The sequence below is a fragment of the Nannobrachium achirus genome (assembly GCF_963921795.1).
Source record: "Nannobrachium achirus genome assembly, chromosome: 20".
Lineage (NCBI taxonomy): Eukaryota > Metazoa > Chordata > Actinopteri > Myctophiformes > Myctophidae > Nannobrachium > Nannobrachium achirus.
Genome location: NC_137827.1, coordinates 52278494 through 52304220, shown reverse-complemented (window position 1 = coordinate 52304220; position 25727 = coordinate 52278494).

Below are 25727 nucleotides of genomic sequence, written 5' to 3'. Positions count from 1 at the left end.
ACATCATCATACTTGTGCCATTCTCTCTCTTTCCCGGCGATTGCCGTCGCCATTCAATAAAGCATTAAAAAAAACGGAGGAACAAAAGAAAGGGAAAGAAAGAAAAAAAACGTCCGCCTACAGAGAGAACGACTTCCCTCTATATCTTCCCACGACCGATGCACTTTGCTGTCTCGGGAAGCGGGCGTATAAATGTCACCGATTAAAAAAAACACAGGAGGGCCATATTGTCGTATCAAATGCATCCGCGTGGAACGTGCCGCGGCGGGGTCTGTCGGGGCGAGTACACAGGCACACGTGTCGCCGCCCGCCCTCGTTAGCCGAACCGGTGTCACCGACCCCACGCCGTCCTTTTTGACCCCCGGGGCCGCGGGGTCGCCGTCGGCAGCGACCCCGCGCATGCTGCCCCCGCGCCTCGCCGCTATTTGCAGGGGAGTCACACCCGATTCGAGACGGACGAGCCCGCAAGCCACAAACAATTTATGCGTCGGCATAAGGTAGTGCTGTCCATCCGTCGCGAGGCGCTAATTTGCGAGCCTCTGAATAATCACGGACGTAGGAGGAGGAAGACGGAGGTGGCGAGCCAGCCAGAGCCAGAGAGAGAGAGAGAGAGAGAGAGAGAGAGAGAGCCAGGGACAAATGACAGAAAGGGGCAGTGAGGGAGGCAGATAGACGGAGAGGTTAAGGGGGAGGTGTGGTGTTGCTAGTGGGGGACGTTGGCGGTTATTGTGTGATCGGGTGGCAGGGACACGACCCTCCTAATTGCGAGGCGTCAAAAAGCGGTCCAGCTGCCACGGCGGCGTGGCGGAGGCTGGCACGGCGATAGAGGTGGCGGCAGGGAGCCTGTGGCACGCACGCTCGGGTCACACTGCATGGATGTCAGAGGAGGTGATATCTGAATCAAAACGTTAGACCAATGAGGTCATTAACGTACCGAGCTCTGCAGGGCCTCGCCAGGCCTCTCTCACATTGTCGTGGACAAAACCACCTGAATGTTTTAGTTGACTGAATATCATAAGATTTTAGGCGACTAAATCTACAGTTGATTTAGTCAACTAAAATGCATTTTGGTAGGCCTTGATGGCGTTGTAATGACTGATTTTACATTTGGTTGCGTGCTGAAAATAGCAGATCTTCAAGCTCACAACGCGTCACATCGTGACACATTGTGAGCTTGTAGATCGGCTATTTTCAGCAGGCAACACTGGAGAGCAACCAAAGAATAAAATCACTCTCTTCTCCGCTAGCCCCTCCCCAACATTTTAGTCTAGTTTTTATTTTGTTGACAAAATTGTCAATACATTTAGTCTTAGTTTTAGTCATCATGCACAGCTTAGATTTTATTTAGTTTTTATTTAGTTTTCGTCAGTGAAAAAAACGCAGTCGACAAACATTTTTCGTCATAGTTTTAGTCGACGAAATCAACACTGGTTGAAAGGGTGGAGAGAGGCTTAGTTTGAAGGAAGGACAGAGAGAGAGAGACAGAGAAGAGAGACAGGGTTGAGGGGGGGTCGGGGGAGGTGGGGGGGGGGTTCCGTTGAAGTTGAAGCCTGTTCTTTTGTTGCGGCGGCGGAGGCTTCTGATCATTTACATCAAGTTGACATTCGGAGAGTTTACTCTGGGGTCTGTAATTGTATTCTTTCGCCAGTTCTGCATTGCCAACCGTGAAAATGGAATCTTATCAACCCTGACCAATTTTTAATGTACAAAATGAATTGGCAGAGGTTCAAAAAAAAAAGGGGGGAGGAAAGGAAAAAAAGGGGAGCTACAATTCAAATCAGGTGAATGATACATTCACACCCCCCACCTCCACCCCACCCACACATGCCGTGTACCCCCCCCACCCCCTCCCTGCCTTCACACCAGTGCCCCATCATGCCCTCCTCTCTCCCCCCCTCCCCCCTGCTTTCAGCGATCACATTACAATGGATTTGCTTGAGCAGGGGTGGGGTGGGCGTTGGGGTCGCAGGGGCACTGCTCAGAGAAGAGTGTTTGTGCGGCCGCCACGTATGATAGTGTGCGTGCATGCTGCGCACGTGTGTGTGCGCAGGGGCGTCATGGGGGGGGGGGGACTAGTGAGCCCTAGTTTTCACAAAAGTTGTGTACAAATCTTTGAATATATGTATCTTTTAAGCGAACATTCGTAACTCAAATTTTGCTTCCGGGGTGGTCCCTGTTTTGGGATGGGGGTCCGTGGCCAAATACATATCATTTTGGGGGTTCTTCACATGAAAAGGTTTGAGCATAGAAACATAGGTTTTTCAAAAAGCCTTAGAAGGATTTGAAATATTGAAAGACTTGCACACATTTCACGATTTTTCAAAAATAGCAGATCTACAAGCTTGCAGCACGACACTAGGTGTCACGCTGTGAGCTTGTATATCTGCTATTTTTCAATAGTTAAATCACTAAATAACGCAGTGAATCCTTGTACCCAGGGCCCAGAATTTGGTGCGACACCCCTGTGTGCGTGTGTGTGTGTGTGTGTGTGTGTATGCGTGTGCCGTGTGCAAGAGGGGGAGGGGGGGCAGAGGGGGGGGTCCAAGGAGGAAGTGTTTCAGTGACCAAACAAAAGAAGGAGGTTAGACCGCGGCAGATTTACGAGCGCCTCTGAGGTGAATGATCTAATTGGATTGATGACCCCAAAACAAAAAGGACAAAACACCTCTATTTTTTTCGCGGGTTCGCCGCGGCTGCTCGGAGAAGTGACAGAGGTTCATATTTCATTCACCTCTCGGCCGCCCGGTTAATGTGATGGGGCTGGACGGACCGACCGGGGGACGTTCATACTGTAGCTCTCAACTGACAGAGCTGCTGGGTCTCCCATGCATTAGGTGTGAGCGGAGGGTTACGAGAGAGAGAGAGAGAGAGAGAGAGAGAGAGAGAGAGAGAGAGAGAGAGAGAGAGAGAGAGAGGTTTTGAACCACTTTCAACACCTGGTATCCCAGTTTTTGAAGGAAGAATATGAATCAACTTTACCGTCACATCATGATTACAGAGTATGAATGTATGAATGAATGGACCATTGTAAAGCGCTTTGAGTTTGCAACTTGCTTAGAAAAGCACTATAACAATGCAATCCATTATTATTATTATTACTAGAAGTCGTCTAGTCGGCGACCTGGCCAACTCGGAACAATGTAAATAGGGAATGAATGCCCCGCCCTTTAATGCAAACCCCATTATACCTGTTTTCATAGGACCCGTTTTGACCATCTGTCTGCCTGTGTCCATTTATGCCCATATATGGAGATATCTGTATCTGTCTGTCTGTCTGTCGGCGTCCATTTTATGTCCATATATGGAGATCACTGCAGTTATAGTTCTGGGTCCATTTTATGCCCATATATGGAGATATCTGTCTATCTGCGTCCATTTTATGCCCATATATGGAGTATCTGTCTGTGCCTCCAACTGTGTTGCAGACACAGTGCCGGTTCCCCCTTTAATGCAAACCTCATTATACCTGTTGTCATAGGACTCGTTTTGAACATCTGTTTGCCTGTGTCCATTTATGCCCATATATGGAGATATCTGTATCTGTCTGTCTGCGTCCATTTTATGCCCATATATGGAGATCTTTGACCATCTGTTTGCCTCTGTCCATTTATGTCCACATATGGAGATATCTGTATCTGTCTGTCTGCAATCCATTTTATGCCCATATATGGGGCATTCATTTTATGCCCATATATGGAGAACGCGCGTGCCCGTGGGACGAACGGTTCTCATATGGGGGCATTCATTTTATGCCCATATATGGAGAACGCGCGTGCCCGTGGGACGAATGGTTCTCGAGATACGCGGATTACATACATACATACACACTCACAGAGATTTTTTGTTGACTCATGTGGCGTACGTGATGTCAGAGCCTTTTATGAAGTGATGTCACAATGAGTCAGAGCTTTCGCCGATTTCCTCCGGAACAGCCTGATGTCAACAATCAACCCCGCATAAGGAGATTCCGAACGTTTCGCGCCGGTTCGGGAAAACCGCCAGTCGGGTCGGGTCGAGACCCGGCACTGCACTCCGTGCCGCGGCGGGGAACGCGCGTGCCGAATCTGAAGCCGGTGGGACGAACGGTTCTCGAGATACGCGGATTACAGACACACAGACAGACAGACAGACAGACAGACACACACGCAGAGACTTCTCGCATTTATAGATAGATTAGAGCTAGATAGCGTTCTTATAGGTTTATATATAAGGTTTTTTGCTGATTGGGTTTACCTGCGTTTCTACCAGGAGCGTGTCGCTGTTACTATACATCTCATCTTTTCGACACCCGACTCTAACCCTCACCCTAACCTTAACCTCCGTGGAGTGAGTCGCTAACCCTCCGGTCCAAATGATGGGCGTTCGCAAAAGCGAGATTTCCCCGTTTCTACCTGTGTTTCTTCTTTATGGATTGATATTTCTATGCAGTTGATGTATTGATGTTGATTGTTGTAATTTGCCTTGCTTATTGGATTGATGTATGAGTTGCTTTGCTTGTTGTGGGTCCCTTTGGATTGGGAGCCTCTGCTGAATGCCTAAACTGTAAACCTGGAGGTATGTGGTCAGCCTAGGCCTGACTCAGGGAAAAGGACGCCCCTGCCTTGCACAGTCCCATGAGAAGTGTGCCATCCAAGATGAACGCTACTCTCATGACTAATCCTGAACTTGAATGCAGCATCTTATGTTGAAAGAATTGCCCTCTCTGTGTAGAAATCCATGCCGTTACGCCACACCTCCAGTATTGACTTGATTATGCTTAGTTCAGTGTGGTGTCGGCTATTTTCGATATTTTATTTGAGATATTTTCACCAAAGGCCCTTTTAGAAAATGTCAGCCCCTGCCTCTCTAACATTCTATGCACGTCCCCGCTCTCTCAACATTGCAGTTACAGGAAAAGAGAATATAGAACACAGAAGAATAAAAAATAACAGAAAGTTAAAGTCAAATCAAATGTAAAAAGGTCCAGTCAAAAGTGCATGATGAAAAATGAGCAATATGGGTCGATGGCTCTATTGAAGACTTGCATACTTATTGTGCAAGCGGAATGTGCATGTCGTTATAGGCAAAAATGGTCAAATTACAATACAATGCATCATATTTTGTGAGCTTACTGTACTGCAGATCAGCTTTTTAGCTCTTCTAGTGCTTTGGTGAAGACCATATTGTGATGTTTTGTTCATTTAACACCGCATATTTGCCTTACAGACGCGGAGGATAAATGATTGTGCGTGGCACCCATTAGTGCGGTGGCGAGGCCCTATTACTTTGTTTTTTAGCTCAGATGATATATTTGTTTCCTCTGCCTCTTTTAAATGTATTCATCCTGAGAAGACTGTTTACAAAAATAAGGCGAGATGAAACGGTCGCGAAAAAAAAAATATTTGTGAAAGAAGTTGAGGGTGGAAAAAGATTTAAACACTTTAAATTGCTTGGAAGATATAGCGGGGTGAAATACAAAGTATAAAAAGGATATTACAAAAAATCAAAACCGCAGCCAGCCTATAGTAAAGTAGGATAATTTGTGGGGGAACTGTTAACCTGTTTTTTTTTTTTTTTTGGGTTAACCTTTATTTGACATTCAGCGATGTAGTATTTGCTTCCAATTCCAATTTGCGAGCTAATTTGTCAAGTTGTGGACTGTATTTTGAGTGGAAAACCCTTCGGTTTCTGTGAAGTCTCCTACCTTGGTGTGTAGGTTTAGAGTTTTCTATCAGTGTGGCCTATGCCCACCTGAAATATGAGCAAAGACGAGGTGTTTACAGAAGGCTTCTTTACGATATCTCTTTAACCACTTTTCCCCCTGAGAGGGTTGCTGTGGCGTCTTGCTGTGGCTCCCATTATTGCTTAAAAAAAAAAAAAAATATATATATATATATATATATATATGTTACAGGATGTTTGAGTAACTCAGGACGTTCTATGTAAGAGCGCTTGTTTTGTCGTTCACCACACACCAATCACCACCAGGTGGCGATGACAGCCATTCAATAGTGAAGGCACTGACGTCACTCGTTTGCGACTATATTTGCGACTTTATTTACTAGCCTAGCCTAGCCTAGCCTAGCCTAGCTTAGCCATTAGCTCCATTGTAGTCACTTGGACAGGGCGTTTATCGTGGGCTTGCCCAGGCCTTACGGCCTGGGCATAAATATAACGATTGCATTCACCACGGCTTCGGCCAGGGCCGCTGGCCTGCACGCCGCTTGCAATGTCGTGGACAATCGAGCGGCTCCGCTCCGCCCCGTGCTGCACGACGAGTGCTCCGTTTCTCGACCGTCCTGTTTCTCTAACAAACCGTGACATATATATATATATATATATTATATATATTATTTTCTGGCCCTGCACTATTGGGTTGTGTTGGTTGTACTGTGTACTATTGCGGTGTTGATATGGCGGTGTGATACCTGTGTTGCATGACTGCATTGACTAGCAGTGACTGTTATGTGCACTTTTTTTGTTTGTTAAGTTATGCTTTGAGTATAGCTTTTTTGTGTGTGTGACGTGTCACTTATGAGCGTTGAATGTTTCGTGGTCACTTTATGTATGAATTCTTCTTCTTTTTTTTGCAATAGCTTTCGACACTTTATGTTTTATTCATCTTTTTTTGTGCTTGCTCTTTGGACTGTACACTAGAGTACTCTTTTTCTTTTTCTTACTTCTCTGTAACTTGTAACCTTAACTGCTGTGCTGCCTCTGGGCAACTGAATTTCCCCGTGGGATAATAAAGGTATCTATCATCTATCTAAACCCTGTTCATTGACCAGGAACCCCCACTTGCCCCCCTCCTTGCGATGAGACGCATGAGTCTGTATCTGCTATTTTCAAATGATTTGTTGTGCATTTTGAACTTGTGAAATGGGACATTCTGCACAATGAGCATTTTTACTGTTGGTACTTGGTACATTTTTATACCAGTACTTTTGTACTTTTACTCAAGTAAATTTTTAATTTCCGGACTTTTACTTGTAACAGAGTATTTCTACATTGCAGTATTGATACGTTTACTTAAGTAAAAAATCGGAGTACTTTTCCACCACCGGTCCTTGCCAAAAATAGCCCATGAGAGTTTGTACGTAGATCACATGGTTCATGTGGTTAGGTAGCAGGGACTTGCCGAGACGTGTTGTGAGCTTGGAGGTCGGCTATTTTCGGTACTTGATACCACACTAAACTACGCATAATCAAGTGGATACTGGAGATGTGGCGTAACAACATGGATTTAGAGAGGTCTATTCTGTCAACATAAGATGCTGTGTTCAAGTTCAGGAGCGTTTGGACAAGGCAATTCATTCTCTTGAATGCTGCCTTCAGGTATGGCATGGAAAGAGCGGCGTTTGCATTTATTTCACCATAGTAAAACTGCATTCATGGTCTGGAGAGGGCACTTTTTACAGACGGATAAAAGGGCAAGGGCTCAAGCCCCCTTTGATGTCTATGTGTGCACGTTTCAGCTGGGAAGCATGAATTGGAAGGACAAGCATAGCTGGAGCATATAATGCACACAATAGCTGCACAAGGACGCTCACATATCCAGAGGCAATTTTCACTTTGATTCCTAATTTAAAACCGTAAGAACTTGAGCGGCAAACAGCTCGATCGTCCTTAACCAATACGTTTCAAGAAATATTTGAAATGAAATAAAATTAATAATATATAATATTACAAATAGCCTACACGTTTTGAGCTTGTAGATTGTCTATTATTGCTATTTTGACTGCATTGTGGCCCTCTGATGATGGAGAGGGCCACTATTTTCTCACCAAAGTTGCCCAGCTCTGGTTTACATTAACATCTCTACAGATCTACGGTACCATACAGATTGGTTATTAAGTTATTTTGTTCCCACACACAAAACAAGTTACAGATTTCAGCTTTTTAAGACGGTTGCAGACCGGAGGGAAGTGTTACGTTTGCAGCAGGCTAATAGGCGATTGAATCCTCAACGCATTCCTTCAGATCATTTCATTTGCAACCGAGTCAACGTTCGGAGCATCATCATCTCCAATCACCCTCACAGCCATTACTTATTAGCCCCCCAGAGGTAGAGACACGCGGTACCACATCCTCAATTCCATATAGCATGATTACCTGCAGGGGTGTCACACCAAATTCTGGGCCTTGGGTACAAGGATTCACGGCGGGCCCCCCATTGGGAACGCATTATTACGCAGTATGTTGTGCTTTAACTATTTAAAAATAGCAGATATACAAGCAGATATACGAGCTTGTAGATCTGCTATTTTTGAAAAATCGTGAAAATGTCTTTGAATATTTCAAATCCTTCTATTTTTTTTTCTTTTTTGAAAAACCCATGTTTCTATGTTAGTGTTTCTCAAACCTTTTCATGTGAAGGACCCCCAAAATTATATATATTTGGCCACGGACCCCCATATCAAAATATTTAGTTCCAGGGACCCCCCAGAAGCAAAATTTGAGTTACAAATGTTCGCTTTAAAAATACATTATATTCAAAGATTTGGACACATTTTCAAGATTTTTCAAAAATAGCAGATCTACAAGCTTGCAGTGCGGCACTCGGTGACGCGCTGTGAGCTTGTATATCTGCTATTTTTCAATAGCTAAATAATTAAGCCCCCCCACCTTGGGCCCTAGTAACTCAGTCCCACTTTCGCCCCCCTTGTGACTCCCCTGATTACCTGCAGTATAATGTCCCACCAGGACCAGCGAAAGACAAAGAGAGTGAGGTGAAAAAGAAGGTAAAAGGGTGGAGAGATGGAGGGGAGAGGGAGAAAAAAAAAACAAAGAGAGCGAAACGAAAGCCATACATATGTTAAAATCGCCGGCGTAATAAAGATTAAGTAGAAGTTAATGGCATCCTCAGTCATGCTCGCGGAGGTAATCTCTCTTTTTTAAATCAAAATTAGATTTGGAGGGGAGGAACAAACAGGGGGCGAGACTTTGCCGTAATATTTTAATCAAATTGTCATGAGTGAGTGGATACAATTAGGGAGGCTGTCAGTCACGGAGGCAGGGACCCCTGTACCCTCGCTCAGCTGGCAAGGGGGCCGTGCGGGCGGGCGGGCGGGTGGGCAGGCGGGCACGTGGGGGGGGGGGGGGGGGCATTGGACAGGGAGGACAGAGAGCATGGCATGTGGTCGGAATGGCCAAGGGACTCGGGCACATTCTTCGTCCAGGTATACAAGGGCATATAGTAGGGTGTCCAAATATTCAGCCCCTCAAATCAGGACTCTTAAATGAACTAGACCTTACCCGTACAAAGATATGTGCTCCAAAATATGTGTGGGTTGTGGGGAAAGTTACTGTAACTGGTGCGTGCGTGAGAATATGTGGGAGCATCATAATGTAAGGAGCAGCCCATGGAGGAGTGTATTTATGATTTCCATACCCGTTGGAAGATGACCCGGTGCATGCATGACCCATGCGAGAGAGAGAGAGAGAGAGAGAGAGAGAGAGAATGTGTGTCTCTTCACTGCAACATTCCTAACTGTGAGAGTGTGTGTGTGGGGCTATGGGATCCCATGGCCTGGAGGAACAGACCGTAACCCTGACAACAGGCTGAGCTGAACAGGCTGTGCTGTACAGAAGTGGTGAAGAAACGCTAATAAATAGCTTGAATTTGGGAAAAATGAAAATCGGGCTCCGTCAGCGTCTGTATAATGCTAATGGCCAATGCGATGTGAAAATTGGGATCAGTTGCTGAAGAGATAAAGGTGGAAATGCATTGTGACTGACCTACTGACTGACTGACTGACCTCTCTCTAATTATATAATGGATGTGCATGTCCGTTGGGCCTGTGCGTGGCTATACTTGCACATGCATGCACGCACACATGTGCAGTACAGGCACGTGCACACATAGACAACCTCAAAGGGGGCTTGAGCCCCTTTTATCCATCCGTAAAAAGTGCCCTCTCTTGACCATGAATACAGTTTTTACTGCAAAGAAACACTAATGCCATCTCTGCATGCCATACCTGAAGGCAGCATCCAAGAGAGAATTGCTTTGTCCAAACTCTCCTGAACTTGAATGCAGCATCTTATGTTGAAAGAATGTCCTTCTCTGTGTAGAAATCCATGCTGTTACGCCACATCTCCAGTTAGGCCTATCACACACGCTGACGATGCGGCGCGTTGTGAGCTTGGAGGTCTGCTATTTTCGATATTTCCACCAAAAGGCCCCTTTAGAAATGTTAACCCCTCCCTCTCTAACATTCTCTGCACGTCCCTGGTACAGTATACGCACCATTGTAGTGTAGGTGTTGCATACAGGCATATGTTTGTTGTCTGCCTTTTTCACTGACGAAAACTAAACGAAGTCTAACTAAAAACTAAGCTACGAGGACTAAAACTAAATATATTGACAATTTCGTCGACAAATAAAGATATATGTATAGTGGAGTCCAGTAGAACTAACTCTTATGTTTGGTTGATGAGCTTGGGTGTCGAGCTCTGAAAAGATCTACAAGCTCACAAGTGAGATTCAGGCGAGGGATAAAGAAGGCCAGTGATGGAAAACGTACCCACATGTTTTACTTCAGTATCAATACTGCGATATGGAAATACTCTGTTGGGCCTAAAAGTAATAGTCTGGATTTAAAATGTACTTGAGTAAAAGTACAAACGTGTTGCAGTACAGAAATGTTCTTAGTTACTTTACACCACTGTTGACAGGCGAGGGATAAAGAAAGCTGAAAGAGAACATTAAAGGCAAGATGAGGACTTTTTGTGTTATCTTTTTAGCATTACTGTATATACTGTACCTCTGTACCTTATTAATAAAGAATGCCGTCAATCAAATGAAATACTTACAATATAAAGACAAGGGTGATGAATAAAGAGGAGACAAAACTTGTTATGAGAAAAAGGGGAGCGAGAGTTAGGTGATTCCAGGGGAGATGTGGCAAGCAACAAATAATATACAAGCAACCAAACGAGTGAACGAGGCTGACGCTACGGGAGAGCAAGACAGACACTGAGCAGACACTGAATTACAGAGAGAAACATCAGCATTACCATGATGGTTCCACCCCTAGTAAATAGTAATACCTGTGTTCCTGTAGCTGCAGAATCTTCTTACTGGGACTCCTCCCCTCCTGCGGCCTATGGGGCTGTTAAGTCTGACATCATTTTGTAGGCAGAGGAGAACTTTTGCCCCCCCAAAAAGCGAATCTTTTTACTATTTTTACTATTTACTAATTTTTCTTCTCTTTTTTGTTGAAAGGAAAGTGGTAGAATTATACTTTAGTCGTTATTTTTGTCTCGGATCTGTTGAAATAGCGAGGGACAGATATTGACAATAAATCTGCTTGGAGGTCTGACTACAAAATGATGTCACGGCTTAACAGCCCCATACTGTATGTTTATTTCCCCCTTTGTATCTACCATTATGCACAAGCAGGAGCACTCTAAAAGCCCAAACAAGCGTGAAAACGATTGCTTGTTAGACTGGGCTGAGGCCCGGGCGGACTAGCCGCCGTGCATATACGGTAGACACTCGCCCCGTTGATCTGTGAGCATCGGGCCTGTCTGCTCCGCGGTGCGATAATCAATTTGTGACACACCTAAAGAGGACCAGGGCTGGCTTCCCTTAATTGGGCCATTAAGCGGAGCAAGAGGCATTGACTAACGAGACGGTGGACTGCGTTATTATTAGCCAGACAGTGCATTATTTCCCCTCATCCACTCTGCTGACTTCTCCACTGGCTGGCTTCTCCGACCCCTCGGTTCAGGAGCAAAGACAACAAATGCCTTTTCAAAGAGGAGAAGACTCTAGAGTTCAGACTGGGTTCAGGCCATTAGCGATCAGTTTGAAATAATCACTCTGTTTGCTGACGACACTGCGCTCTCCGTATAGACACCATATAAATGCACACTCAGCCATGCACCCCCATTGGCGAACATCACTGCCTTATTATCAGTGGTGGAAAAAAGTACTTGCATTGCTTACCTAAGTAAAAGTATTGATACTGCAGTGTTGAAATACTCTGTTACAAGTAAAAGTCTGGAATACAACATTTACTTGAGTAAAAGTACAAAAGTCTAGGTATAACAATGTAGTGGATGTACCAAAAGTAAAAGTAAAAAATCTTTGAAAATAGCAGAGGCTATTTTCAAACAGCCTAGCTATAAAATAGGGCTAAAGTGGTTTATGTATGTTTTATAATGTTATTATTTTACATCTGCAAAATAACTAGTAACTAAAGTTTTCAAATAAACATATTGGAGTCAAAGTACAATATTTGGATCCGAGATGTAGGCCTAGTGGAGTAGAAGTAGAAGTATGGGAAATACTCAAGTAAAGTACAGATACCTCAATCAAAAGTCTACTTAAGTACAGTAGCCTACTTAAGTAAATCTACTTAGCTACTTTACACCACTGCTTATTATTTGTATAAGCCTTTCCATGTTTGCACAAAGAGCCCCCCCCCCACCTCTCCACCGCCACCCCAGCCCACCACCCCCACCTTCTTTTCCATTCCATCCAACTTGGATATACAATAATTTGTCAGAGCCAATTCATCACTCCACCGCAGACATGCTAAAGAGCAAATTGACATGTTAGCACACACAGCGCGCGGACAGGTATATCTCCCTCCATTTGGTACAACTAATTAAACAGAATGTATGTCAGATGGAGTGACTGATGCCAGGTATAATGACGTGCGTGCCGGGAAGGAAAAAAGCGAAAAGTGAACTCAACCAAAACTGAAAGTGAAGCAACCGTGTGACAACGGAGCGACGGTGCGGCGGCGGGGGCCGCCAGCCACTTATTTTTCCCCCCGATTAATTAAGTTTCCACCAAAAACTGTGAAATATGACGCGGTTCTGCCAATGCTCTGTATCGAGGGGGAGACTCTTGACAGCTTATAGGTATGTTGACAGCTTCATAAACACGTAGTTATGAGTGGGGCAAACAACTGAGTTTGTAATCCGAAGTATAGCGTGGTGGATCCACGGCTTTGCTCTTTGCAGGTCATAACGGATGGATGTGTTTGATTTAAAATAACTGTAAACTGTGGTATAGTTCATCAACTGCCAGTCACTGTCTCATGCTGTGCCGTGTGTACACCAGTTGTGGAAGAAGACGTAGTCTACTCCAATTTCTCCACTTAAAGTAAAAGTAGAATCACCACACTATTGATTGATTGATTGATTGAAGAGTTTATTAGCAGTTTGCAATAGAGAAGAGTACAGTTTCATGACAGCACAAATCACTATACAAGGTCAACTAAAAGGAGATCCTAGTAAGCTTTACGGCTTATTTACACAGGAACCACCATACGTATCTCATAACATTGAAAGACAGACGGATAAAACACAGTACTTTGCATAGGATAACATCAATTACAAAAGCAGAAAATAAAATAATAAAATACAGGGCGATAAAAACAATAGATGGGGGCTCAGTCTATTTACAAGTCACTCGTAGCAGCCGTCTGAAGGTGACTTTTCAGACCGATTTAAAAATAAATGTTTGGTTACAAGTGATAGGCCTGTATTCAAACTTCAGTAAAAGAACAAGAGTGTTGATATCTTAAAGTAATACAATTCTTGTGTGGAAACCATTTGAAAATACCTGAAGTATAAACTAGGGCTTAACTGTATGTTTGTAATAATAATTTAAATATGCAAAGTAACTAAATAAACTATTGTTGTTGAGTTAAAAAGAAAAAGTGTTTACCTCTGAGATGTAATGGAGTAAACCAGGCGTCTTCAATGTTTTCAGGCCAAGGACCCCTTAGTTGAGAGAGAGATGAAGCAGGGACCCCCACAACCTTTTCATAGATTCCAATATAGTTTCATGGTTGGACAGCAACGATTTTTTGTCAATTTGTGTTTTCAGATATTTAACCACTTGAACCGTCAACCCTTAAAAAATGTGACCTTTCATTCTGTACTTAGTCTGCTCTTTTCCCCCCTCTACACCAAAGCTTTTTGCCGGAAATATCCGGTCTACAAGCTCACAACACCTCAACGTTGCTTGTAGATCTGCTATTTTTGGCTAAAGTTCTCTGAATATGGACACTAGTGTTCAAGTGGTTATTAGAAACTTTTTTTTTCTAATTTTTTATATCACTCAAAGATTTCGAGGACCCCCTGTAGTAACTCGGAGGACCCCCTACGGCTCCCGAACCCACTGTTGAAGATGCCTCAATTAAAGTATTGTAGAGGAGTAAGATATAAAAATAAAGAACAAAATATAAAGGATATTTACCTCTGAGATGTAATGAAGTGCAAAAAAAAGTGCAGCACACACACGTGCGCACACACACACACACACACACACACACACACACACACACACACACACACACACACACACACACACACACAGCCGTACACTGAAGTGTTTGTGCCGCCAGGTCTTGTCTAAACATGCTTTAGGGCCTTCGTAAACAGATTTATGTCATTTTGATACATATATGTTATAGACTCAATATAGTGTGCGGGCGCTGTACAACCACATAAACCTCACAACATGTTAGCGACGTGTGTGTGTGTGTGTGTGTGTGTGTGTGTGTGTGTGTGTGTGTGTGTGTGTGTGTGTGTGTGTGTGTGTGTGTGTGTGTGTGTGTGTGTGTGTGTGTGTGTGTGTGTGTGTGTGTGTGTGTGTGTGTGTGTGTGTGTGTGTGTCAGTGAGGGTGGGTGGGAAACGTTACTCCTCGGGACACGGGGGTGCATGGGAGAGATGGCTGCTATATCCCCGCATGTAGCACGTATTATTACTCCGATGATAAACACCCCGCGAGCAGAGAGCAGTAAACACCTGAGGGGTGGGCAGTAAAAGTAAATGGTACGTCCTCTGCGCTTATGGATTGGCCCATCGATCAGAGGGGAAACATAGATATTCCCTGACAAGTAATGGGGGGGGGGGGGGCTCGGGGGCGGCGGCTGCGGCAGTGGCACGCGGACACGGCACGGGGAAAGAGGAGGGGGCCGTGACGGGACAGGGCGGGGGACGCGGACGGTGCACACGCGTGACAGCGGGCGGATGGAAAGCGTCCGGGTCCCTGAGACGTGCTCCATTTGAGCGCGGATTATGGGCCTATTGCATCATGGGAGGAGAGGTGTAGTGATATACACGAGGCGATGTGGACAGGTTTAAATCCTCTCCCTGAGCTTCCCCTGTCTGCCTGCCTGCCTGCCTGCCTACCTGCCTGTATGCCTGTCTTCCTGCCTGGCTGCGTTGTAGTCCTTCAGACGTGGGAAGGGTAGTAGAGCAGCCAGGGGTCTTCAACATTTTCAGGCCAGGGACCCCTTAGTTGAGAGAGAGATGAAGCAGGGACCCCCACAACCTTGTCATACATTCCATATAGTTTCATCGTTTGACAGCACAATCGTCAGTGTATTTTGTCAATTTGTGTTTTCAGATATTTAACCACTTGAACTGTCACTACTTCTCCCCTCTACACCAAACCTCTTTGCTGAAAATAGCCGATCTACAAGCTCACAACGCCTTGTAGATCTGCTATTTTTGACTAAAGTTCTCAGAATATGGTTAAGAATCTGGCTAAAAAGGAGATTTTATGTCTTTCTTTCTATCACACAAAGATTTGGAGGACCCCCTGTAGTAACTCTGAGGACCTCCTAGGGGTCCTGGACCCCCTGTTGAAGATACTTTTAGTAGAGTACGATACTCTTTCTTCGTCTTGGATCATAATGTTGTTATGTTATTCAATCATGTCATCAGGCACTTAACCTCTTAATTTAAAACTTAGGTAAAATGGACATCTGTGCTTTTCTCTCTCCCCCCTCTGCTACAACATAGGCCAGTTTTTCTCAAACTTTTACATTTCAAGGTCTCCCCTTAACTCTGACAGTGTACAAATGGAACCAAATGGATCCATCCAGGTTCCATTTGGTTCCATTTGTACACTGTCAGAGTTACAGACTTTAGACCCCCCTAAAGGAACCCACAGAGTCCCTGGAATCCACTTTGAGAAACACTGCCACTGTGCCATAGGCAATAGATCGGCTATTTTCAGCAAATGTTCCTGCGGAATAGAGATGTTATAGGCTTCAAGTGGTTAAAGATATCACATGCAATTATAATACAGGTCACTTAATTATGTTCATTGACACCCCTCACCCTGGCGAGCACTAAGAGTTGCATTACATTTTTTATAACACAATTTCTGCCTCTAATATTTGCCAATTTGGCCAATGTTTAATTTGTCATTTTAGAGGTATTAAAAAGTCCTTAAATTGTCACTTTGGAAATGTTCAGATACCCTCTATACACTTAAACTGTATGCTGGTTTGTTTACTGTTGAGTGAGAAAACAATGTTGCACATTCAGTTAATCATCTGGGGACCCCCCAAAATAATTTGGCGACCCATAGGTTGAGAACCGCTGATTTAGAGGGCATCTGTAGAGTCGGCAAGGCGATATTTGATACCCAACACTAGTCGCCCGGGCAACTCGGTGCATCCTCCACCGTCCGCGACAAAAGGATTTCCACGAGAAACCCAGTGGGGAGGGGAGGGGCTTGTCACCTGGTCATGAAGTCCACCCCCTCGCTGTTCCACGCTGGCATTTCTATATTATGCACGGCGTTATCAATAATCATCAACAGACTAAAAGTCTCTCTTTATTAATGTGTTGTTGCCCGAGGCCCGAGGTTTGTATGTGTGTGTGTGTGCGTGAGCACGTGTGTGCGTGCAGCCCGAGCGAGGGCCCTGTTGTTCATGCCAGTGTGATTTCTAGTCATTTGTCTGCATCAGGGCTGGAGATTGAGCTCCAGCCAAGCTCTAACACTTAATCAGCGGGTTAATGCCAGGCCTCGCAGGAGAGAGAGAGAGAGGGGGGGTGTGGGGGTGGTGGGTGGAGGTGGGTTTATGGGGGTGGGTGTGTTTCGGCCATATTGAGATTTCAGCCCATTTACAAAGTGTGCATAGGAAATTACCTTGCTAGCGCCCACGTGTCGCCCACTCCCCCCCCCCCCCCCCCCCCCCCACACACACACACACACACACACACACACACACACACACACTGCCCTCGCCATGCTGTTAAAGCCAGCATAGGGGCATGATGAGGGAGGGAGGGAGGGGGGGGAGGGGGGAATAAGAGATGCCATTATATGTCCAGAAGAATTATGCCACTCTGCACTGCTCTCTCTCTCTCTCTCTCTCTCTCTCTCTCTCTCTCTCGTATCGTACCCCCCCCCCCCCCCCCGCACGTCCGCGTTCCTCCCCTCCCCTCCCCTCCCCTCCCCTCACCTCCAATCTTTATCTACCTGTCCTCTCCTCTCCTCTCCTTCCCTCGTTCTCTAACCACTCCGCCACAATATTCCTCTCTCTCTCTCTCTCTCTCTCTCCCTCTCTCCCCCTCTCTCTCATTCATTCTCTCTCTCCATTCCGTTGTCCTGTCCCCCCCCTCCACTCCCACCATTCTCCGTCTCACTCCTCTATTCTGTGTGGGAACGCGGCGTCCCAGCGCTACCCTGTGAAATATAACTGCCGGCGTCTGAGGGATACGTGTGTGTGTGCGTGCGCGTGTTTGCGAGCGTATACGCGCATGTGTGTGTGTGCGTGTACAGGGGTGTCGCACCAAATTCTGGGCCCTGGGTATACAGGGATTCACTCACATTTTGTGCTTTAACCATTTGAAAAATAGCAGAATATACAAGCTCACAGCGCGGCACCGAGTGCCGCGCTGCGAGCTTGTAGATCTGCTATTTTTTGAAAAATCGTGGAAAAAAAGTCTTTGAATATTTCAAGTCCTTCTAAGGTTCTTTTTTTCAAAAATGATATCTATTTGGCCCATGGACCCCCATTTCAAAACACTTAGTTCCAGGGACCCTCCCCAGAAGCAACATTTTAGTTACAGATGTTCGCTTAAAAATTTTTTCACGACTTTTCAAAAGCTGAAGTATAACATACTAGGGCCCCTCCACCTTGGGCCCTAGTAACTCAGTCCCACTCCCCCCCCCCCCCCCCCCCCTTGTGACGCCCCTGTGTGTGTACGTGGGTGCGTGCGCGGCTGCCTGCCTGCCTGCCTGCCTGCCTGCCTGCCTGCCTGCCTGCCTGCCTGCCTGCCTGCCTGCCTGCCTGCCTAGCTCGTGCTCTGGCAATATGCTCTCACTCAATCAGATTTGCATAAGTAACCTCTCAGCAGGCCTGCTCCACTGGCCAGGTGCGAGGCTCTATTTGCATATAGAACTGTGAGAGGGCTCCCCAGAGTCGCTTTAGACTCCAGTGACTGCTGAGTGAGCTTACGGGCCGCGGCGCCCCACATGAAATTTGAATTAAGCCCTCTCGGACGGGAACCCCGTTTTGTACCCCTTTTTTGTACCCCTTTTGAAGGTTCCTGCTGCCAGAGATGGGCACACAAAAAAAAAAGGTAAGTATGTCACAGTATTTATAATTTGTTTTTCAAATACGTTTTGTTGTATTTTGTGCATATCTCTGCTTGCTGCATTTGCCAGTATATCGTTGCGGTCACGTGGAAACCTATATGTCCAAAAACTTCCCTTTTTTTTGTTATTGCTTAAAAAAAAATTGAAAAATTGTTGAAAATAGCAGATCTACAAGCACTTGCTTGTGGTTCGGCTATTTTCACTGCTTTTTTGCAACAGTTTTGTATGATGAAGTAGGGCTTTAATCCACGGGGTTAACAAAATAAATACACATTTGAAACAGTGACGATATAGCAATGTTTTTGTAAATTTTGAAAAAAACATTACATCTTTTTTAGTAAACATATGGATCTCAAGGCTTTTTTATAATCGGCCCCAGTCCTAAATGGGTTAAAAACCCCTGCGCCTGCCCGCCTGCCTCCTATCCCTCCCTCCCTCTCTCTCTCTCTCTCTCTCTCTCTCTCTCTCTCTCTCTCTCTCTCTCTCTCTCTCTCTCTCTCCGCTCTCTCTCTCTCTGTCTCTCTCTCCCCCCCCATACCTCCCTCCCTCACTCCCCCATCCTACCTTATTTTTTTCTTTCCTTTCCCCCTGTCGTGTTGTGTTGAGGAATTGTGTGTGTTGGCACGAGTGTACTAGATATTGTGTGTGTGTGTGTGTGTGTGTGTGTGTGGTGTGGTGTGGGGTAGGCGAAGCGATTTGGTGTTTGGGATGAAAGTAGAGATGGATGGATGGTTCGGTTAAAGGTATTTAACTGTGAGAAATGTATAGTACAGACCTAACCGAACGGACCCTTTGTTTACATGTTGTACATCTTAAGGTTACGAAACAGCTAAATTGAGACGAGATTTCATCTTAACCAGCTGGTAATCTATAAAGTCCTCTATAAAGTTGTGTGGCCCTCGTATAGTTGCCGTGAGGAGCTGCTCTACGGACGCCATGGAGAGTGGACGCGACCTATTTCAGGAGGCTTCCCAAGATGCACAGCGGTGTCAGCAAGTACCTCACAATGGACCATATATTCACACCCCCGCCCACTCAGCAAATTTCTCAGTAACTTCCTGGTACTGACGTCAGCTTTGAAGGGGAAACTAACACAGAAATCGCTGGACTTAAAGCCAACAAATCATTTTTTTCGAACGGTAAAGTAAATTATAATTTTTACTATCTTGTGTTCTTGATCATGCTAGCCGTATTTTATACTTTACTATTCGGAAATTGCATTAAATTTGTGATTTCTGTGTTAACTCTATGGGCTTTTAGCAGGGTTTACCCTTCAAAGCGTGTTGGGCGGTGCGTGAATAGGGCTAATAGCTGCGTCGCTATTTCCTGGCTATTTCCTTGCTTGTATGTTAGTCCCTCCCATTGAGGAAATAGAGAAGAGGAGGGGGCGCCGGGGCGTTCTACTGTTAGTGGGAGGGGACTAACATACAAGGAAATAGGAAAGAAGTGTAGGAAATAGGATGTAATTTAAGGACTTGGGACGCAGCTAATGAAATCATCAGTGTTACTTCCACTCTGATAGTGTAAACAAATTAAAAATATATAGGCCTATATATCGTCACTGTCGGGCAGAAAACCTCGTATCTCCAAGTTTCAAATTTGTATGTTTCTTTTCGCAAAGCAAAGCCCCTGCTTCATCATACGAGGCCCGTCGCGCAAAAGTAGTGAAAACAGCCGATCTACAAGCACGCAACGCCTCGCGGTGCGAGGCGTTGTGTGCTCGTAGATCGGCTGTTTTTCACTAGTTTAGTTCGTTTTTTAAATGATAAATACAAAACGAACGCTTCTGGACATACAAGGTTTCCACCCGACAACGACGATATACCGGTATAACCTTGTTAAATTGCTTCCAACAGCAGCCTTTTTTTTGTATTATTTTTAAATAACAATCGGGATTACAAAAAAAAAAAACAAAAAAAAAAACGTAACGGATCACCAGAGACATCAATTGCGCCAGCGCCAGATCGTATCACTCATCCCCCCCTCACCCCCCTCCCCCTTTCGGATGTAAATTCCAGCATGTAGATAGATATTGAAATGTATGCCCCTGCTCCTTCTCCTTTCCACCAAGCTATGACAACGTCATAGAAATTGGCTCTCTCTCTTTCTCGCTGGCTCGGATCTCGGCGGTCGGTGTCCCATTTCGGTGCGGATATAAAACTTGTAAAACAATTCATTTTAATAAGGCACCGAGAAAACCCTCACAGTTTGCCGCGGAACTGACAGGGAATGCATAATTCCTTCGCCGCGGCAACGGGGCTCTGAGCTTGACCTTGACTCGAGGGCGTCCTTAAACTAAGGGCTATTTGGTGCCAGAACCACTGGCTATACTCTGTGTCATTTGTACTTTCTTATATGTTAACGCGTTGAGGCCTGTAGAATTATTGAATGCTTTAACTGTTGAAAAATAGCAGATATACAAAGTGCCGCGCTGCGAGCTTGTAGATCTGCTATTTTTGAAAAAAAACTTTGAACTTTTAAAGCGAACACCTTGTCAACTCAAATTTTGCTTCTGGGTGGTCCCTGGAACTAAATATTTTGAGATGGGGGTCTGTGGCCAAATACATATAATTATGGGGGTCCTCTACATGAAAAAGTTTGAGAACCACTGACATAGAAACATAGGTTTTTCAAAAAACCTTAAGAAGGATTCAAAAGAGACTTATAGAATCAGGTCAAAAATCACATTTTCACAATATTCTAAAATAGCTGATCTCGCAGCACTGTGAGCTTGTAAATCTGCTATTTTTCAATAGACTAATAGTAAACTAATAATACACAATATTGCGTACCCGCTCTAAATGGCTTAATGCATCCATGGAATTTATTCTAAGACCTCAGGAATAAAAAAAAGAAAGGGGAGGGAAGGAGGGGGGGGGGGGGGGGGACGGGACAGGCCTGCGGTGCCACCAGGGAATAACCGAAGGCTGAGCAATATCCTTTTCCCATGAATAGAGGAAATTGTCCGCTGACCGTTTTGAGGGCTAGCCCATTTGAATATGTCCGTACGTGTCCCTGTCTCCCGCCTAATCAAAACAGATTGAGTCGCGGCCAAGACAACAACAAGGGCGGCTCAATAATATGTAATGCATTTGTTCCGGTCCTCTTGATAGAAACACACACACATACGACCCACTGCATACGCTTGCCAAAGAGCCCACGTCCAATTGTATTTCTTTATTTTTTTTTTAAAGAAGGAAACATGTGCGTTGTGGGAAATGTTGCATAATTGAGGCTGGCAGCTGCAATGAATTCACAAAAGGAAAACGAGCCATGCCCCCCGACAAGCGATGTGGTCTCGCACGCGTTCTTCGGTGAATCGTTTTCATCTGCTTTCACGAGTGATTCAGCGTTATGTTCACATCTTCACTGTGCCGTCTTCTTCTTCTTTCCCATGGTAGTACCTTTACATACCTGATAGGGCCTACATACATAATACATAATCTGCTAGTACATACATTACATATTACTACATACATGCTACTACATACATACTAGTACACACCTGCTAGTACATACCTGATAGTACATACCTGCTAGTACATACCTGCTAGTACACACCTGCTAGTGCATACCTGATAGTACATACCTGATAGTACATACCTGATAGTACATACCTGCTAGTATACATCTGCTAGTACATACCTGCTAGTACATACCTGATAGTACATACCTGCTAGTATACATCTGCTAGTACATACATGATAGTACATACCTGATAGTACATACCTGCTAGTACATACCTGCTAGTACACACCTGCTAGTACATACCTGATAGTACATACCCGATAGTACATACCTGATAGTACATACCTGCTAGTACACATCTGCTAGTACATACCTGCTAGTACATACCTGCTAGTACACACCTGCTAGTAGGCCTACACACCTGCTAGTACACATCTGTTAGTACACACCTGCTAGTACACACCTGCTAGTAGGCCTACACACCTGCTAGTACACATCTGTTAGTACACACCTGCTAGTACAAACCTGCTAGTACATACCTGCTAGTACACACCTGATAGTACATACCTGCTAGTACATACTTGCTAGTAATAGGCACCAACCTGCTCGGGAGAAACTAGGGTTTCAGTCTTGCTCAAGGACACTTCCACACTAACCCTGGGGGAGCCCGGGATCGAACTTGGAAACCGTCTGGCTCCCAAGCAGCCGCTCTACCTCCCGAGCCACTGCTGCCCCCTCTTCTTCTCCTTCCTCTTCTTAAGCTATTCAATATGTTTTTTAACCACAAATGTTATCTTCTTCCCATGACATAAACATCTTTTCACACAGGGAGGAGGTTATACATATCAATATGGAGGTCCTTGACATAAAAACGTTTGAGAACCAACCGGCTCTACTTGACCTCATTTCAATTTCACAGTGCGGGCAACCGTCCCGTTGCTGTAAGAGTTCATTCTATTTTATGTAGTCGCCACCCGGCGGGGTCACACACCCCATAGCACAGGCACATGAAAGGACGCTTGTAATATACAGAGAGGGCAGTGTTAGGGGCCAGGCAGGAAAAAAAAAAAACATAATAACATGAAAAAAAGGGTTTGGCGCAAAATATAGGAGGCGAGCAGGAGCGCAAGGTCTTCATCTCTCATGTATAGAAATTGGAAACGTCTCCGGCCGCGGCCCGGGCTTTGCTTATCTCCCGGGCCCAGATAGCATCACAAAACAGACCTGTAATGGCCACATGCTCCATTTGATAATCCAAATCCCCCCCCATGCATACACATGCACACACACACTCATGCATGCACGCACGTTCACGCACACACGCACGCACATACACACACGCCTGTCCATCCGGTGATACGAGGGGGCTCCCAGTCGGTCGCGGGGGGCTTAAGAGGAGAGAAGCCAGGGGAGCATTACCGATATACAAAAGAAATGCATTTGGGTTCCTCTCTCCGCTTGCTCCGCCGGACTGGGTTAACATAATAGCTTCCCCCCTTTGCGGCCTCCCTTTTGCCTTGTTTTTGATTGATACTTTTCAATTACAGTCCACTCCCGTCCGAGTACCCCCCCCCCCCCCCCCCCCCCCCCCTTGGCCTGCCAACAGCCCCCCCCCACCCTCCCCACAATCTCAGTCCAACTCGCCCTCTCTATCCACCCCCCCCCCCCCTTCAAAAAGCTATTTTTCCCCCGGCCGTGTGATAACTTCAAACATTTAGGGGGGGGGGCGGGGGGGGTTGGGTGTACAAGAGCGGCCGGTATAACCCCTGTTTAGCCGCCACCAGTAAATTGGTTCCATGTTGAACATAATGGCACTGACAGGCTTTTGCTAGGGAAATCAGTCCCGGGCGAAAGGGACATGCCAAACGATAAGGCATCCCCCAGCTTTTGAAATTCTATTTCTCCGTATCAGAATTAAATCTGGACTTTATATTTCTCTCTTTTGCAGCCAGGGGCGCGCAAGGCACGAGGCTCTCCCTCTCTCTCTCTCTCTCCTCTCTCTCTCTCTCTCTCTCTCTCTCTCTCTCTCGCGCCGGTCGCTTTGCCAGGGCCTAGTGTACTATTTGATCACGGGGGTGACAACTAATACTTACCCTCTCCGAGATCCCTTTTGCTCTCTCCATTTTCCGGTCGACTTTTGGACCCTATTTTTTTCTTTCGCCTTTACCGTCCCTCCACTCCATTCCAACCCCTCCCCCACCTCCTTTCCCCCCTTTTCCATATTGGTTGTCAAAATCTCAGATGATTTGTCCATTCCCTGGTTGTAATGCGTCAGGGTGTTATTCTGTACTTCTGCGGAAGCATTGTGAGATACCAGGAGTCTGTGGCAGCCCAGGCAAGCCTCTTTTTCTGTTGCACAGGGGGGAAAAGAAATTCACATTGGAAAGGTAATCTGGCGTGTACAGTCGAACACAAACGAACAGCGATTCTATGAATCTTGAGATTCTGCATTCTGAGAGAGAGAGAGAGAGAGAGAGAGAGAGAGAGAGAGAGAGAGAGAGAGAGAGAGAGAGAGAGAGAGAGCGATGGCTGCAACATAACAAATCCAAATGAGTGTAAGTCACGCACGCAATGACACCGCACGCCGTCTGTCTTTTTCCCCCCTTCCTTCCCTCCCTTACGGTAACTTTTTGTGACTGCATCAGCTTTCATACATGCATATCATTCCACAAACCTTGTGGGCTATATTTTCGTCCATGCCTTACCCTTTACTTATCCCTTATTGTTGGAAAACATTTTTAAATATTTAAATATCCGATCTACATCGACAACGTTGTGAGCTTGTAGATCGGCTATTTGAAATATTCGCTTTTTTTTCCCTCCAAAATAGTAAAAAAAAGGGCAAAGAATTTTAGCGATAAGTGGTAAGGCATGGACGAAAATAGAGCCCAATATCTCTACATTTTGACTTGTCGTTTGTATGTAATAATGCTCTATTTTGTCATACTAGAGTTTAACACAAAAGTAGTACAAAAACTGCTTATAGTTCAGCTATTAGCTTTTAGATCGTCTATTTTCACTATTCCTGAAACATTTTGAAAGTGAAGGTGAAAGCGATTAAGCGTGACCGCGGGGTTTTATGAATGCCGAACCACTGAAAAGTATTGACGAGAGCTTACAGTGACTATAACGTATAACACTGTCTCTGTGGGGTGCAAACTGCAAAACCGCTACTTTTCAGGATTTCAAATTAAAAAGTATCAAGAGATGTACAAGCTCAAAACACATCGCTGTTGGAGATATGGGGATGCTGTAAGAGCAGTGTTGCCTTGGTCCGGACCGGTCACGCGTGTACGCGCCCGTCCTGTATCTTTTCTGACCGGAGTCACGCCTTTCATGCACTCGGGCATGCATCGATTCAAGATAACCCCCAAATTCACACCTAGACAACGTTTAGTGTCACATTAGGGCGATTTAACAAAGAGGTGAGCCTGTATTCGTATCAATACACCATTGTCTGAACCTGTTAACTCCTGCAATGTAGGTGTTAAGCGACGTGCACGTGACGTCATCATCCCAAACATTGAATCACCAATGCAACACCGTGTAAGAGCAATAACGTCCCATTGAGTCCCATTGAGACAGGCAGCCTACATGCACACTCTTAAGTAAGGATTTGAGTTGCCTGTAATAGGTAGACAGGGCTATTACATATTTAAAACAATGAAATGGCACTAGACGCCTATAAAATAACTACACTGGATCCCCCCGATCCCCCTCCCCGTTTCCTGAGGACATACAAGGTTTCCACACGACACCGGCGATGATATGAGTCCCCGCAGCTCAGCGCCAATCTCTGGGTAAACATACTCCTAAGCAGCGGCAGGCGCTTGTAATCATTAGAAGGGGAGGGAATGCATTTTTTCTTTTCTCTTTTTTTCCCCCCCCTCGCAGCTATCGGGGGCCGCCGAT